General features: G+C 44.6%; 1 protein-coding gene across 1 annotated transcript in view; it reads right to left on the bottom strand.

Annotated features, from left to right (window-relative positions):
- The window catches only part of LOC144486927 (tyrosine-protein kinase JAK2-like), a 185,486-nt gene that overhangs the window by 102,667 nt on the left and 67,634 nt on the right, over positions 1 to 15,185 (bottom strand). The window contains exon 2 of the mRNA XM_078204942.1: positions 2,863 to 2,916. The gene's annotated coding sequence lies outside the window, so the exon portion shown is untranslated. The remainder of the gene's footprint in view (positions 1 to 2,862; positions 2,917 to 15,185) is intronic.

Raw genomic sequence — 15,185 nt, 5'->3', positions numbered from 1 at the left:
GGCCCTTCGAGCCTGCCCCGCCATTCAACAAGATCATGGCTGATCTGAAGCGAATCAGTTCCACTTACCCGCCTGCTCCCCATAACCCCTAATTCCCTTATCGATCAGAAAACTATCTACCCGTGATTTAAACATATTCAACGAGGAAGCCTCCACCACTTCAATGGGCAGAGAATTCCAGAGATTCACCACCCTCTGAGAGAAGAAGTTCCCCCTCAACTCTGTTCTGAACCGGCCCCCCCTTATTTTGAGGCTGTGCCCTCTAGTTCTGGTTTCCCTTCTAAGTGGAAAGAATCTCTCCACCTCTACCCTATCCAGCCCCTTCATTATCTTATATGTCTCTATAGGATCACCCCTCATCCTTCTAAACTCCAACGAGTACAGACCCAATCTGTTTAATCTCTTCTCATAAGCCACACCCCTCATCTCCGGTATCAACCTGGTGAACCTTCTCTGCACTCCCTCCAAGGCCAATATATCCTTTCGCAATTAAGGGGACCAAAACTGCACACACTACTCCAGTTGCGGCCTCACCAGTGCCTTGTACAGTTGCAGCAAGACCTCCCTACTTTTATATTCTATCCCCCTCGCGATAAAGGCCAACATTCCATTTGCCTTCTTGATCACCTGCTGCACCTGCAGACTGAGTTTTTGCGATTCGTGCACAAGGACCCCCAGGTCCCTCTGCACAGTCGCGCGATGTAATTTTTCTCCATTTAAATAATATTCCAATTTACTATTATTTCTTCCAAAGTGGATAACCTCACATTTGCTAACGTTATATTCCATCTGCCAGATCCTCGCCCACTCGCTCAGCCTATCCAAATCTCTCTGCAGACTTTCCGCGTCCTCCACGCAATTCGCTTTCCCACTCACCTTCGTGTCATCAGCAAACTTGAATACCCTCCATTCAGTCCCCTCCTCCAGATCATCTATGTAAATGGTAAACAATTGAGGCCCCAGCACCGATCCCTGCGGCACGCCACTGGTCACCAACTGCCAACCAGAAAAGCACCCATTTATCCCAACTCTCTGCTTCCTGTTTGATAGCCAATCCCCAATCCACGCCAACACCTTACCCCTAACTCCGTGTACCCCAATCTTCTGCAGCAACCTTTTGTGAGGCACCTTATCGAACGCCTTCTGGAAATCTAAAACCACCACATCCACCGGTTCCCCTCTGTCAACCGCACTAGTGACATCTTCATAAAAGTCCAGTAGATTCGTCAAACACGACTTTCCCTTCATGAATCCATGCTGCGTCTGCTTGATCGAACCATTCTTATTCAGGTGCTCTGTTATTTCCTCTTTAATAATGGACTCCAGCATCTTCCCAACTACGGATTTCTTCCGGGTCCTCCAATTTCCTTCAACAGTCTGGAAGACGTGCTGGTTAGGTACATTGGCCATGCTAAATTTGCCCTCAGTATACCCAAACAGGCACCGGAGTGTGGCAACTAGGGGATTTTCACAGTAACTTCACTGCACTGGTAATGTAAGCCTACTTGTGGCCAATAAATAAACTTTAAACTTAAGCAACTAGCATTACAACCCAAACAAACAGGGCTATAAACCTTAAGAAAATATATTACTCATTCATTATGTTAGCCTCATTAAGTGGTCACTTACTTAACAAGACTTGCTTAACACGTCTGTGGAACTATTCCAAAAATACCAGAGGATATATCTCCATCTGACTCAGAAGAAATTCCAAGGAAACACATTTTGCAGAACCTCCTCCGGCTCCCCCACTGCAACTCTCACCCCCGAGTCAGAAAACGTGAGAGCAACTGGGATGAATTCGTTCCAGTGAAACCACAAGTGGCATCATCAATTCCCTCACGCCCCACACACTGTACAAAATGCTCGCCACAATAGAACCTTACGCCTGACGCCGTGTTACAGCCTGGAGCAGTACAGTGCCCACACTTTGGCCAAAGAGTGTTGGTACGACGCCATAACACTGAATCCTCACTCAGATCCACAGACCAAAGCACAAATGCAAAAATGTAATTAAACCTTACTGCAGCAAATATGAAAATCATCAAAGAGAGAAAAACAAGCGGTTGGATTTTCCTGTCCTTGATAAATTTACTGGCCAATTTTCCAACTCTTTTAATGACATCCAGTTTCTGCACCCACCAACGTTTCTTAGTTCTTGATAGTGCCCACATTCAATGTAATGGTTCAATCGTGTAGGTAGTTTGGTGGAATTACCAACCACCCACATTAGTTTGAAGAGCCAAGCAAACTTTCATTGGTGACTGATTTATGGCTATGTTGAATATTCGTTTGATAACTGTTTCTCTTCTTTCATTTTATCATGGGGTGGCACAGTGGTCGTCACTGCTGCCTCATAGCGCCAGGGACCCGGGTTCGATTCCCGGCTTGGGTCACTGTCTGTGTGGAGTTTGTAAGTTCTTCCCGTGTCTGTGTGGGTTTCCTCCGGGTGCTCCAGCTTCCTCCCGCAGTGTGAAAGATGTGCTGGTGAGGTGCATTGGCCATGCTAAATTCTCCCTCAGTGTACCCGAACAGACGCCGGAGTGTGGCGGCTAGGGGATTTTCACAGTAACACAATCGCAGTCTTAATGTAAGCCCACTTGTGACATTAATAAATAAACTTTTTCACGGGTACGCTGAATGATATCCGTGTTGTTATGCATGACTACAACTCTGTAAAGACATGGAATAATACATTCTCCTCCCCACGCCATATTGAAAGACCCTAATGCAGCCATAAATGGTTTAAAAACAAGTGCTCAGCAGTGGGACGCACATACCTGGTATACCCATTACCTTAAACTGCTGGAAAACTTAGATCTTTTTTGAAATAAACTCAATTAGAAAATAAATTCCACTTACCCCACGAGCCTCTACAGATCCACAGAACACGCGAGATGATTCTACCCCGTAGATCTGAAATTGGAAAAATGTAAATGTTCACTCAAATGCGACTGTGCCCACAACCCAAATAAAATGACCAAAACCGTGATATACTTAGCTGTGCTTTAAATAAAAAGTTTACCATAAAAATGTAAATTAAAATTTCAATCTGTTGGCAAGACTACCATTCAACCACAACCTTAAGATTCACAGAAATGCAACAACTTGATCTGTTCTTAAAACTGTGACGCCAGTTTTGCGTCTTCTCGGCCTAAACCAGGCTTTCCAGATGGTCACAGTATGAAGTCTCTCAACACCAGGTTAAAGTCCAACAGGTTATTTGGAATCACGAGCTTTCGGAGCGCTGCTCCTTCATCAGGTGAGTGGCCCACTCACCTGATGAAGGAGCAGCGCTCCGAAAGCTCGTGATTCCAGATAGACCTGTTGGACTTTAACCTGGAGTTGAGAGACTTCATACTGTGACCACCCCAGCCCAACGCCGACATCTCCGCACCATTGTTTCCAGATGATGGAAGCAACCTGGCGAAGGTGGGATTTTCCCCATGGCTTCCTTTCATGGCTGCCTTTTCTGGAGTTCAGATGATGATTTTGCCGCACTCTCTTTGTCCTGCCAACATTTTCCACGCATCATCTCCCAGTTGTTGGACTCTCCACTAGCTGTTCCTGCCACCGTCTGTTTTCAGCATTGTGGCTCTTGGGGGGGGCTGTTCATGAGCTGGACTGACAGGTACTCGAGGAGGCAAGGCAGTTGGTAAACTTTCCCTCTTAATGAACATTACACTAACGGTGTACAACATTGGAATCTGCAAATTCACAATTGAAGTTGCTCTATTACCAATCCCTATCACGGAGGGCCTGGGGTTGGAAGAGATGACAGATAGGGAGAGGTAGAGGCCACAGAGGGTTTTGAAAACAAGGACGCAAATTTTCAAATAACATTGATTTTAGGTAAACGGCATGGATTTAAGGCGAGGGGCAAGGGATTTGAGGACCATCTTTTTCACCCCGAGGGGTGTATCTGGAACTCATTGCATGAAAGGGTGGTAGTGACGGGGACTCTCAAAGCATTTAAGAAGCATTTAGACCAGAGAGTCATAGAATCCCGACTGTGCAGAAGGAAGCCATTCAGTCCATCGAGCCTGCATTGACAACAATCCCACCCAGACCCTATTCTCTTATTTACCCTGCTAATCCCCCTAACACTCAGGGGCAACTTAACACCTAACCCCACACATCTTTGGACTGTGGCAGGAGACCAGAGCATCTGGAAGAAATCCACACAGACAGGGGGAGAACATGCAAACTCCACACAGTCACCCAAGGCTGAAATCGAACCCAGATCCCTGGCGATGTGAGGCAGTAGTGCTAACCACTGTGCCACCATGCTACCCATAAGCACTTGAAACACCATCACATACAAGGTTAAGTACCAATGGAAAATGGGTTTACAATAGATGGAAGCTTGATGGCCGGCACAGACACGATAGACCAAAGGGCCTCTTTCTGTGCTGTAAAATTCTATGACTATGACATTGCTTGACTGTCAACCAATGCAGGTCAGCAAGTGCAGAGGTGATAGGAATATCACAGGTCCAGATAGGAGGACCTCTAATCTGAGAGTTGGATCCCATTCAGTCTGACCACAACTGCAGTGTCTAGCAACAAGGCAGCAGTCAAAGATAAAGCTCCAGTTGTCGGAATCTGAAGCAAAAAACGAAAAGCATTGAGGGAAAGTACAAACATTTGTTTATGTAGTGAGAGAGAGAGAGAGAGTGACTTTTGTTTAAATAGCCTCTTTCACAATCTCAGGATATCCGTGACTGTCTTGCAGCCAAATGTCAAGGAGACATTATCAGCAAAACAACATCCAAACTAACGCTGATTATTTAAAGCAGATTAACACGGACACCTGTGCTGACTATCTCCCGACCATTCTATAAGAGTTCAGCAGTAACGTTTTTAAACATGTGCAAAGGTCCATCCCCCATCTTGGCATCATTGGAAAGCTCAAAAAGCAAACACCAGCTACCAATATCGAAACGCAGAATACTGCGGATGCTGGATGTCTGAATTATAAAACAGAAAATGACTGGAAATACTCAGCAGGTCAGGCAGCATCGGTGGAGATTTCATCAGAACTCAAAATGCGAGCGATCTAATGGGTTTTGGGTGAGGCAAGGGCAAAAGGAAGGTCTGTCATAGGATGGAAGTCAAGAGAGACTGAATGACAAAATAGTCTTCGAGGGCAAAGACATAATAAGAGAGGGGGGACATTTCCACCCCATTTGTATTCATTTAAATACACTTAGCGGACTAGCCCCACGTGAGGAATTCTCCCCTTGCCAGCTGACATCACATGGGCAGGATTCACAAAAACTCTGCACAATCGGAGACCTGGCAAACTGTCCCTGCTGGGTGCGCAAAAGTAAGTACAGTCCCCCGAGGGGAGAGGTTCATGCTCAGGCAGTACCCTGGCACTGCCAGGCGGCACTGTCCATGGTGGGAGGGGAGGTTCAGGTCAGTGGGGGAGATCCCCCGGGAGAGGAGGGGTTCCCTTGTCTATGAGGTGGTGAAGGTTCCCTGACGGAGAGCGGGGGTGGGGTGTATCCCTGTCTATGTGGGAGAGGATCCCTTTCATTTTATTTCTCCCTTCATGTTTGTTTCTTTCAAATTGGGGCACTGATTAAAAACGGCACATCAATGTGTCAGGGCCCGTGGTTGCTGGCAGGGTGGTTCACACAGAGCCTGTCCCACCAGTATGATCACCCCCCACATTTCCATTTTTTTCCGATGTGTTTGCAAAGCTGGCGGGAAAAGCCAGGAAGCCAATCGACGGGGCTGCCCTCTGCTTTTCCTGCGCAAGTCGACACACAAAGAAAAACATGGTAAAATTCCAGCCAAAGATGATGGGGTGTGGAAAGGATAACTCTGTTTCTCTCCACAGATGCTGCCTGATCTGCTGAGTATTTCCAACATTTTCTGGTCTTATTTCAACTGTTGAACGCGCATTTCATAAAATCATAGAATCCCTACAGTACAGAAGGAAGCCATTCGGCCCATCGAACCTGCACCGACAACCATCCCACCCTATCCCCATAACCCCACATATACTTAGCCTGTTAATCCCCCTGAAACTAGGATCAATTTAACATGGCCAATCAATCTAACCTTTGGATTGTGAGAGAAACCGGAGCACCCAGAGGAAACACACACGGGGAGAATGTGCAAACTCCACACAGACAATGACCCAAGCCGGGGATCGAACCAGGATCCCTGGCACTGTGAGGCAGCAGTGCTAACCACTGTGCCACCGTGCCACCCCAAATTTCAAAAGGCATAATGAAGAAGTTCCCGGAGTTTTATTGGGCGTTAGGAATTGAGACATTATTCATTTGTGGGACGTGCTGACCTGTCGCCCAGTCTATTTCATTTGTCCCTGCCAACTAGTCTCATCCTATCCAAGAAGTGAGCAATAAAGAATACCGACAAGATAGCTCTTGCACTCTCTGACTAATCCTCAGGTCAGCAAACCTCTCAAAATTGCACTGATGCTCAAGAAAACCAGAGTCAATGAGCGGGAAGTGGTTAGCCACAGAAGCCATTGGAGGTAGGCAACTCCAACAGGTCCAAAAATGAGTCATGACCTGCGCTCAGAAAAATAAGAGTCAAAACTCTTTACGCAGTTTCCTGAAACCAAAATAAGCGTAGTCAAAAAAAGACCAGAAGCAAAATACTGTGGATATCTGAAATAAAAACAGCAAAGGCGGAATATACTCAGCAAGTCTGACAGCACCTGTAGAGGGAGAGAGAAAGAGTCAAAGGGAAACTAACACTTTTAAGTTGGTCATAATGTTGAAAAAAGGTCAACCTGAAACATTAATTCTCCCTCCACAGATGCTGCCTGACCAGCTGAGGATTTTGAACATTTATTGTTACGTAGAAACATAGAAGATAGAAGCAGGAGGAGGCCATTTGGCCCTTCGAGCCTGCTCCATTATTTATTCCGATCATGGCTGATCATCCAACTCAAAAGCCTAATCCTGCTTTTTCCCCATAACCTTTGATCCCATTCGCCCCAAGTGCTATATCCAGCCGCCTCTTGAATACATTCAATGTTTTGGCATCAACTACTTCCTGTGGTAATGAATTCCACAGGCTCACCACTCTTTGGGTGAAGAAATGTCTCCTCACCACTGTCATAAATGGTCTACCCTGAAATCCTCAGATTGTGACCCCTGGTTCTGGACTCCCCCACCATCGGGAATATCCTCCCTGCATCTACCCTGTCCAGTCCTGTTAGAATTTTATAAGTCTCTATGAGATCCCCCCTTCATTCATCTAAACTCCAGTGAAAGCAATCCTAACCTAGTCAATCTCTCCTCATACATCAGTCCCTCCATCCCTGGAATCAGCCTGGTAAACCTTCACTGCACTCGCTCGAGAGCAAGAACATTCTTCCTCAGAACAGGAGACCAAAACTGCACACAATACTCTAGGTGTGGCCTCACCAAGACCCTGTATAGTTGCAACAACACATCCCTACTCCTGTACTCGAAACCTCTCGCAATGAAGGCCAACATGCCATTTGCCTTCTTTACCACCTGCTGCACCTGCATGCTTACCTTCAGTGACTGGTGCACAAGGACATCCAGGTCCTGCTGCACACTCCTCTCTCCCAAATTCTGATGGTTTTAAAATGAGAACAGATTATGACCTGAATGGCTGTCGTAATCTGTTCTCACTTCAAAACCATCAGAATTTGATTCTAATGGAATTTCTGGACACTGGTAGAGCCTTATAAAGATTTTCCCCCAGACAGTTCAAAAGTTCATAGAGTCATATTGAAATTTTGAGAAAATAGTCATCATTCACCTGCAAACCTGGATAAGAGAATGTTGTCAATAGCAAGTACACCCACTTGCCTACTCTTGATTGAGGGGGTAGGAAGTTTAAGGTTAACAGGATCTGTCATTTTAGACAATTATATGAAGGATGCATACACACGATGGCACACGTTGCCATTGCTGCAACTTAAGATGAAGAATTTGGCACTCAGCCAAATCTCCGTTCACTGCAGCAGGAGCAGAGAGTCCCACTGGTGCGAACAGCCGAAAGTTCCAGCCCACATGTCGGCTGTTAGCACAGTGCGACCAGTTTTCTAAGTCACCACAATGATAGCGATTGCGATGCTTGTATCTGGAGTCGGGGCTCAATCTAATACTGGAGGGAAGTCTTGATTTAGATTCACTTCTGGGTAACACTGCTTCACTCTCGAAATGTAACCATAGATTCCAGTCTCAAGAAATGATCGAGTCCGTACAACCTTTTGATCTCAAAAGTGTAACGAAATGGGCAGGAACAAAGGGCATAAATCAAAATGTAAAAACTGATTACATTCCTCCAGGACAAGGATGATGATTAAATAGTTAATAAACAGTTAAGGTGAGAGCAGAAAAAAAAAGGAAAAGAAAAATCAGAATTAAGTATTTTTCAGACAATGTGTAAACATAAAGTGACATTAGAAGGCTCAAAGAACCCAGTTGTGTAAGGAGAAAAGTTAAGCACATTGCACCAAGTCTTCCAATATTCTCAGAAGACTAAGGAAATTTGGTATGTCAACTACAACTCTCACCAACTTTTACAGATGCACGATAGAAAGCATTCTTTCTGGTTGTTTCACAGCTTGGCATGGCTCCTGCTCTGCCCAAGGCCGCAAGAAACTACAAAAGGTCGTGAATGTAGCCCAATCCATCACGCAAACCAGTCTTCCACCCACTGACTCTGTCTGCACTTCCCGCTGCCTTGGCAAAGCAGCCAGCATAATTAAGGACCCCATGCACCCCATACATTCTCTCTTCCACCTTCTTCTGTCGGGAAAAAGATACAAAAGTCTGGGGTCACATACCAACCGACACAAGAACAGCTTCTTCTCTGCTGCCATCAGACTTTTGAATGGACTTCCCTTGCATTACTTTGTCTTTCTCTACACCCTAGCCATGACTGTAACACTACATTCTGCACTCTCTCGTTTCCTTCTCTCTATGAACGGTATGCTTTGTCTGTATAGCGTGCAAGAAACAATACTTTTCATTGCATGCTAATACGTGACAATAATAAATCAAATCAAATCAAAGGAAACATAGGCCCTGAAATTACACCATTGAATAAAACTATCGAGAGTTGAATGAGACTGCATGAAATTTCTCTCCTCATCATGGCGGCGATGCTGCCTGTGTAAAATTATTGGTGAACATCTCCACTAAAATTACATAGGGAGGAATTTCATACAAACACACTGTGCAAACACACAATCACAGCATAATTGTAGGCCACAGTGCAAATGTGAAATACTTGCAAAATGTTGCAGGCAGGTCAACAAGCAAGGGTCAAAGCTGAATTCAATTCATAGCACAAAAAAGATTGCACAATCACAGCAGACTATACGAGTTGAAATTGCAGCTCCTTAAATGGAGAAACAATATTTGCATTTAAAATTTTCAATTTCAACCAGAAGCTCAAGATTGCTGATCGCTATTTTGTTATTCTCACATGATACACTTTCATGGGCTGTGGGCTTCACTGGCAAAGCCCAGCATTTGTTGCCATCCCTAATTGTCCTTGAATTGAATATTTAAAGTTTAATTTTTAAAGTTTACTTATTAGTGTCACAAATAGGCTTACATTGACACTGCAATGAAGCTACTGTGAACATCCCCTGGTCCCACACTCCGGCGCCTGTTTGGGTAAACTGAGGGAGAATTTAGCATGGCCAATGCACCTAATCAGCGCATCTTTCGGACTGTGGGAGGAAACCAGCGCACCTGGAAGGAACCTACACAGACCCAAGGAAAACATGTAGCCCCCACAGAGAGAGTTACCCAAGCCGGGAATCAAACCCAGGTCCCTGGCACTGTGAGGCAGCAGTGCTAACCACTGTGCCACCGTGAATATTTCAGAGGGCAATTGAGAGTCAATGATATTGCTATGGCTCTGGAGCCACATGTAGGCCAGACCAGGTAAGAACGGCAGATTTCTTTCCCTAAAGGACATTAGTGAATCAGATGGGCCTTTACAACAATCGATAAGAGTTTCACGGTTACCATTACTGATGTTAGTTCTGTACTCCCAGATGAGGCTTTACAACAAAGAGAGTTTCATGGCCACTATTACTGAGACGAGTTTAATACTCCAGATTTATTAATTGAATTTAAATTCTACCAGCTGCTGTGGTGGGATTTGAACCTATGTCTCCAGACATTGATTATCACCATGCAACGATCCCCCCACAGTACTGAATCCACTATGCCAAGTAAAGCCACCTCGTGCTACCAAAAACCACAGGGTAAATTTTCTGGTCTCGCCTGTGGCGGAAATTATCGCAGGCAGGGCAGACAATTTGACAGATCATTTATAGTCCGGGTGACCTTGGGTGGGAATTTCTGGTCTCGGGGCGGGTGCCAAGGTCAGAAACCTCTACCTGACAAATCTGGTAAGAAGTCTCACAACACCAGGTTAAAGTCCAACAGGTTTATTTGGTAGCAAAAGCCACTGCCAAATAAACCTGTTGGACTTTAACCTGGTGTTGTGAGACTTCTTACTGTGTTTACCCCAGTCCAACGCCGGCATCTCCACTTCATGACAAATCTGAACAGAGGTGCTGCAGCTAGCTGAACATAATGGATGCTTTAGAGAACTCATCAATAATATGATAATGACTATTGGGAAATGCAATTACCCTTGTCTGGATAAAGTAGAGAAAGTAAGATTGCTCATGATAGCTCAGCTTGGTACATCTCTAATGAGCTAAGTGGTATTCAGTCAAAATTGCACTTTACTCATGGCCAGACAAGTCCATTAATGTTGAGTACCTTCAAGAGAAAGGTACAATCGAAGGTCAGGCAGGCAAGTAGGTGAATGGAGTTGCATTGGCGTAATAGCCATCATGATCCAATGCACATTACAGCTAAAAAAAAAAGTACTTATTTTTTGAGATAAGGCAAAATACTGCGGATGCTGGAATTTGAAACAAAAACAGAAAATGCTGTAAAATCTCAACAGGTTTGACAGCATCCGTGGATAGAGAATAAAGCTAACTGGATCACCCAGACTGGGAACATGAGTTCTATTCTCTCTCTACTTCTTTTCTGAGGTCTAGTCTTTGTTGTAAAATGTTACAGCCTCTCACCAGTCCCACAAACAAAAATGTTAAACGGATAATCTGCTTTAGGTGTTGGTTGAGGGACAAATATTTCCCACCACCTTTCCAAATACGCCCACAGAATCCTTTCCGTCTGCTTACGTTGACAACTTATCTGGAGAAGTTCTCTGTTACCTCACGCACATGTAAACCCATTCCACTTTGCTGAAGTCATCTCAGCCAGCCAACGTCTGTTACACAACAGTTTGGAATTTTCTATAATTTAAGAGCTCAAACTGATGATTTCTGCATGTCTACACCTGAAAAGTGTGAGCATCGAACCACAAAAGGAACACATAGTAACAGCAGGAAGCCAGTAATCCTCTCAAATCTGTTCCCCCATTCATTGGAATCGCGGCTGATGTGTATCTTAACTTAACTTCATCTTTTGCTTTGCATCCCTGAATATCCATGGCTAGCATATTGATCTGAGATGTAAAATTATTAACTGACTTAGCATCTATTGCTTTTTATGGGAGACTTCCACCAGCCTTTGTGCAAAGCAATGCTTCTTAGCTTCTCTCCTGGGCGACCTGTGGTTTAAAGTTAACGGCATCTTGTCCTGCTCTCCCCCATCAGTGGAGAAAGATTCTCTCTACTTCCCAAATCAATTGCTTTTGGAACTTAATTAAAAACCTCGTACAAGTGCATAGAAGAATCATAGAATCCCTACAGTGCAGAAGGAGGCCATTTGGCCCACCTAGTCTGCACCGACAACAATCCCACCCTTATCCCCGTAACTCCTCATATTTACCCTGCTAATACTCCTTGACACTAAGGAACAATTTAGCTTGGCCAATCCACCTAACCCTACATCTTTGGACTGTGGGAGGAAACCGGAACACCTGGAGGAAACCCACACAGATATGGAAAGAATGTGCAGACTTGCACAGACAGTAACCCAAGCCGGGAATCGAACCCGGGTCCCTGGCGCTGTGAGGCAGCACTGATAACCACTATACCAAAGCCACCGACCTCAATCAATTGTCCCTAAATCTTCGCTACTCCATGGAATACAAGTCAATGCAATGTCATAATTTCATGTTTACGGCTCTGTGATGTTCTGGAGGTTCTACGCTGTACTCTTTCCAGGGCTAATATCTTTCTAAGGTGTGGTACCTAAAACTGTACACAGTACTTCAGATATGATCAAACCAGAGTTTTGTATAACAAAAGATCATCTCTTTTATATCCTAATCTTCGTAATCCAAAGGCCAGTATTCCATTAGTATTTTAAAAAATTTTTATGGACCTGTTCATGATATCTTAAGGATCCGTGTACCTGATGATCCCTTAGCAGGGATTGGATGTTGTAAGGCTTGAGCAGGTTAGAGAGATAGTGTGGAGAAATAACTTGGAGGGATTTTGAAATTGAACCATTGTTCAGGGTGTAGCTCAAGGTGAATGGGACTTGGTACAAGTAAGGATACAGCAGATTTTAAATGGACTCAAGTCTGTACAGGGTGGAAACGTTGGAAGAGTTGAGTCTAGAGGTAATGGATGACGGTTGCACAGCAGATGAGCCAGTGCTAGACAGAGACAGTTGATGTAATGGAGGTGCAAGTAGGTTACCCAATTATATGACAGGATAATTTTATTATTTAATTAATAAAATACCTCCTGGTCATCTAAACTGGATATCATCTTTCATATATAAATATGTATGTGTATTTGCGGAGGCGATGACCGAGTGGTATTATTGCTAGATTTATTATTCCAGAAACTCAGCTAATGTTCTGGGGACCCGGGTTCAAATTCCACCACGGCAGATGGTAGAATTTGAATTCAAAAAAATGTATCTGGAATTAGGAATCTACTGATAACCATGAAACACAGCGCCAGTGGCCCGGTTCGATTCTCAGCTTGGGTGACTGTTTGTATGTAGTTTGCACATTTTCTCCATGTCTGTGTGGGTTTCCTCCGGGTGCTCTGGTTTCCTCCCACGCTCCAAAGATGTGCGGGTTAAGTTGTTTGGCTATGCTAAATTGACCCTAGTTTCGGGGGGATTAACAGGGTAATTATGTGAAGTTACGGAGATAGGGGTGGGATTCTTGTCAGTGCAGGCTCAATGGGCCGAATGGCCTCCTTCTGTACTGGACGGATTTTATGATTCTATGAAGCCATTGTCGATCGTCAGAAAAACCCATCTGGTTCACAAAGGTCCTTTAGGAAAGGAAATCTGCTGTCCTTACCCTGGTCTGGCCTACATGTGACTCCAGAGCCACAGCAATGTGGTTGACTCTCAACTGCCCTCAGGCAATTGGGATGGGCAATAAATGCTGTCCAGCCAATGCCCATGTCGAACGGATGAAAAAAAAATCTGTCTTTCCCTGGTATGCTGAATGTCATAAACAACACATTAAGTTATTTTATTTTGCAGACAGTTAGTGAACAAAGACAGACAGTAAGAATCTAAATCCAAGTTATTTCACTTCAAACCCAAAGAAAGAAAAATAGAACATACCACATTATCACAGCTTAATAAGTAAACCTAGTTTTTCCTGGACACCTTTCTGGATCTAAGTGGCAGGGAGTTTATATTAGAGAGTCCTCTCTGGTGAGGCCAGGCCTCAATCCTAGGCCTAACTGGGATAGCAGCCCCCTTGTTTCCCTGTGCTCAGAGAAAGTGTGAGAGCTGCCCCCTTGACTTCTTCCCCGTCCTGTAATTCCACCCAAAAGAACGGTAGACCGTCCAGGATACTCAAGAGTATTATCCCAAATTAATGGCCTGCGGGCAAGCTGGAACATAACGTACCCCTGCATGTGGTGGCAAAAAGTAAAAGTAGCTGGTTTATCAGAAAATCAATCCCCTTTTAATCGCAGTACGATAACATAGGAACTAGAAGTAAAAGTAGGCCATTCGGCCCTTCAAGGTTGTTCTGCCATTCATTTTGATCATGGCTGATCATCAAAATCAATATCCTGATTCCCCCCTTTTCCCCATATCCCTTGATCCCTTTAGCCCCAAGAGCTAGATCTAATTTCTTCTTGATATTAGGCAATGTTTTGGCCTCAACGACTTTCTGTGGTATGGATGGGAAGAGAATGTTGAACCACTACTGATCCTTTTAGCCATAAGACCACAAGACATAGGAGCAGAATTAGGCCACTCGGCCCATCGAGTCTGCTCCACCATTCAATCATAGAACAGTACAGCACAGAACAGGCCCATCATGGCTGATATCTTTCTCATCCCCATTCTTCTGCCTTTATAAGCCTTAAAACCTTTTTCTATCCACAGTTTTCCAAGTTTTACAAAAGAAAAAAATGTATTCCCCTCATTACCAAAAAATTAACTCGACGATAATTCATTGATGCACAAAAATATTCCAATTCACCAATTTGCTTTTATGAAAATAACACTATTGGTGAGCTTTTGAATACTTTGACACACTGAGGTGGCATAGTGGTTAGCACTGCTGCCTCACAGCACCAGGCACCCGGGCTCAATTCCGGATTTGGGTGACAGTGTGGAGTCTGCACGTTCTCCCCATGTCTGCGGGGCTTTCCTCCGGGTGCTCCGCTTTCCTCCCACAATCCAAAGATGTGCAGGTTAGGTGCATTGGCCATGATAAATTGCCCTTAGTGTCTCAAGATGAGTAGGTCACGTGGATTAGCCGTGGAAAATAAAGTTTTTAAAGTTTATTTATTAGTGTCACAAATAGGCTTACATTAACACTGCAATGAAGTTACTGTGAAAATCCCCCAGTGGCCACACTCTGACGCCTGTTCGGGTACACTGAGGGAGAATTTAGCATGGCCAATGCACCTAACCAGCACATCTTTCAGACTGCGGGAGGAAACCGGAACACCGGAGGAAATCCACACAGACACGGGGAGAATGCACAGACTTCATACAGACAGTGACCCATGCCAGGAATCGAACCCGAGTCCCTGGTGCTGTAAGGCAGCAGTGCTAACCACTGTGCCACCATGCCACCCTACAGGGATAGGGGATAGGGGAGGGGAGGGCCTGGGTGGGATACTCTTTCAATGGGTCAATGCAGACTGGATGGGCCTGATAGCTTCTTCTGCACTGTATGGATTTTATGGTTCATTACATATTAGTAGGTGTTTCTATACT

Source organism: Mustelus asterias, unplaced genomic scaffold (assembly GCF_964213995.1).
Source record: "Mustelus asterias unplaced genomic scaffold, sMusAst1.hap1.1 HAP1_SCAFFOLD_523, whole genome shotgun sequence".
NCBI classification, from domain to species: Eukaryota; Metazoa; Chordata; class Chondrichthyes; order Carcharhiniformes; family Triakidae; genus Mustelus; species Mustelus asterias.
The sequence above is the reverse complement of the archived record's forward strand: the minus strand, read 5'-3'. Positions and strand labels throughout refer to the sequence as shown.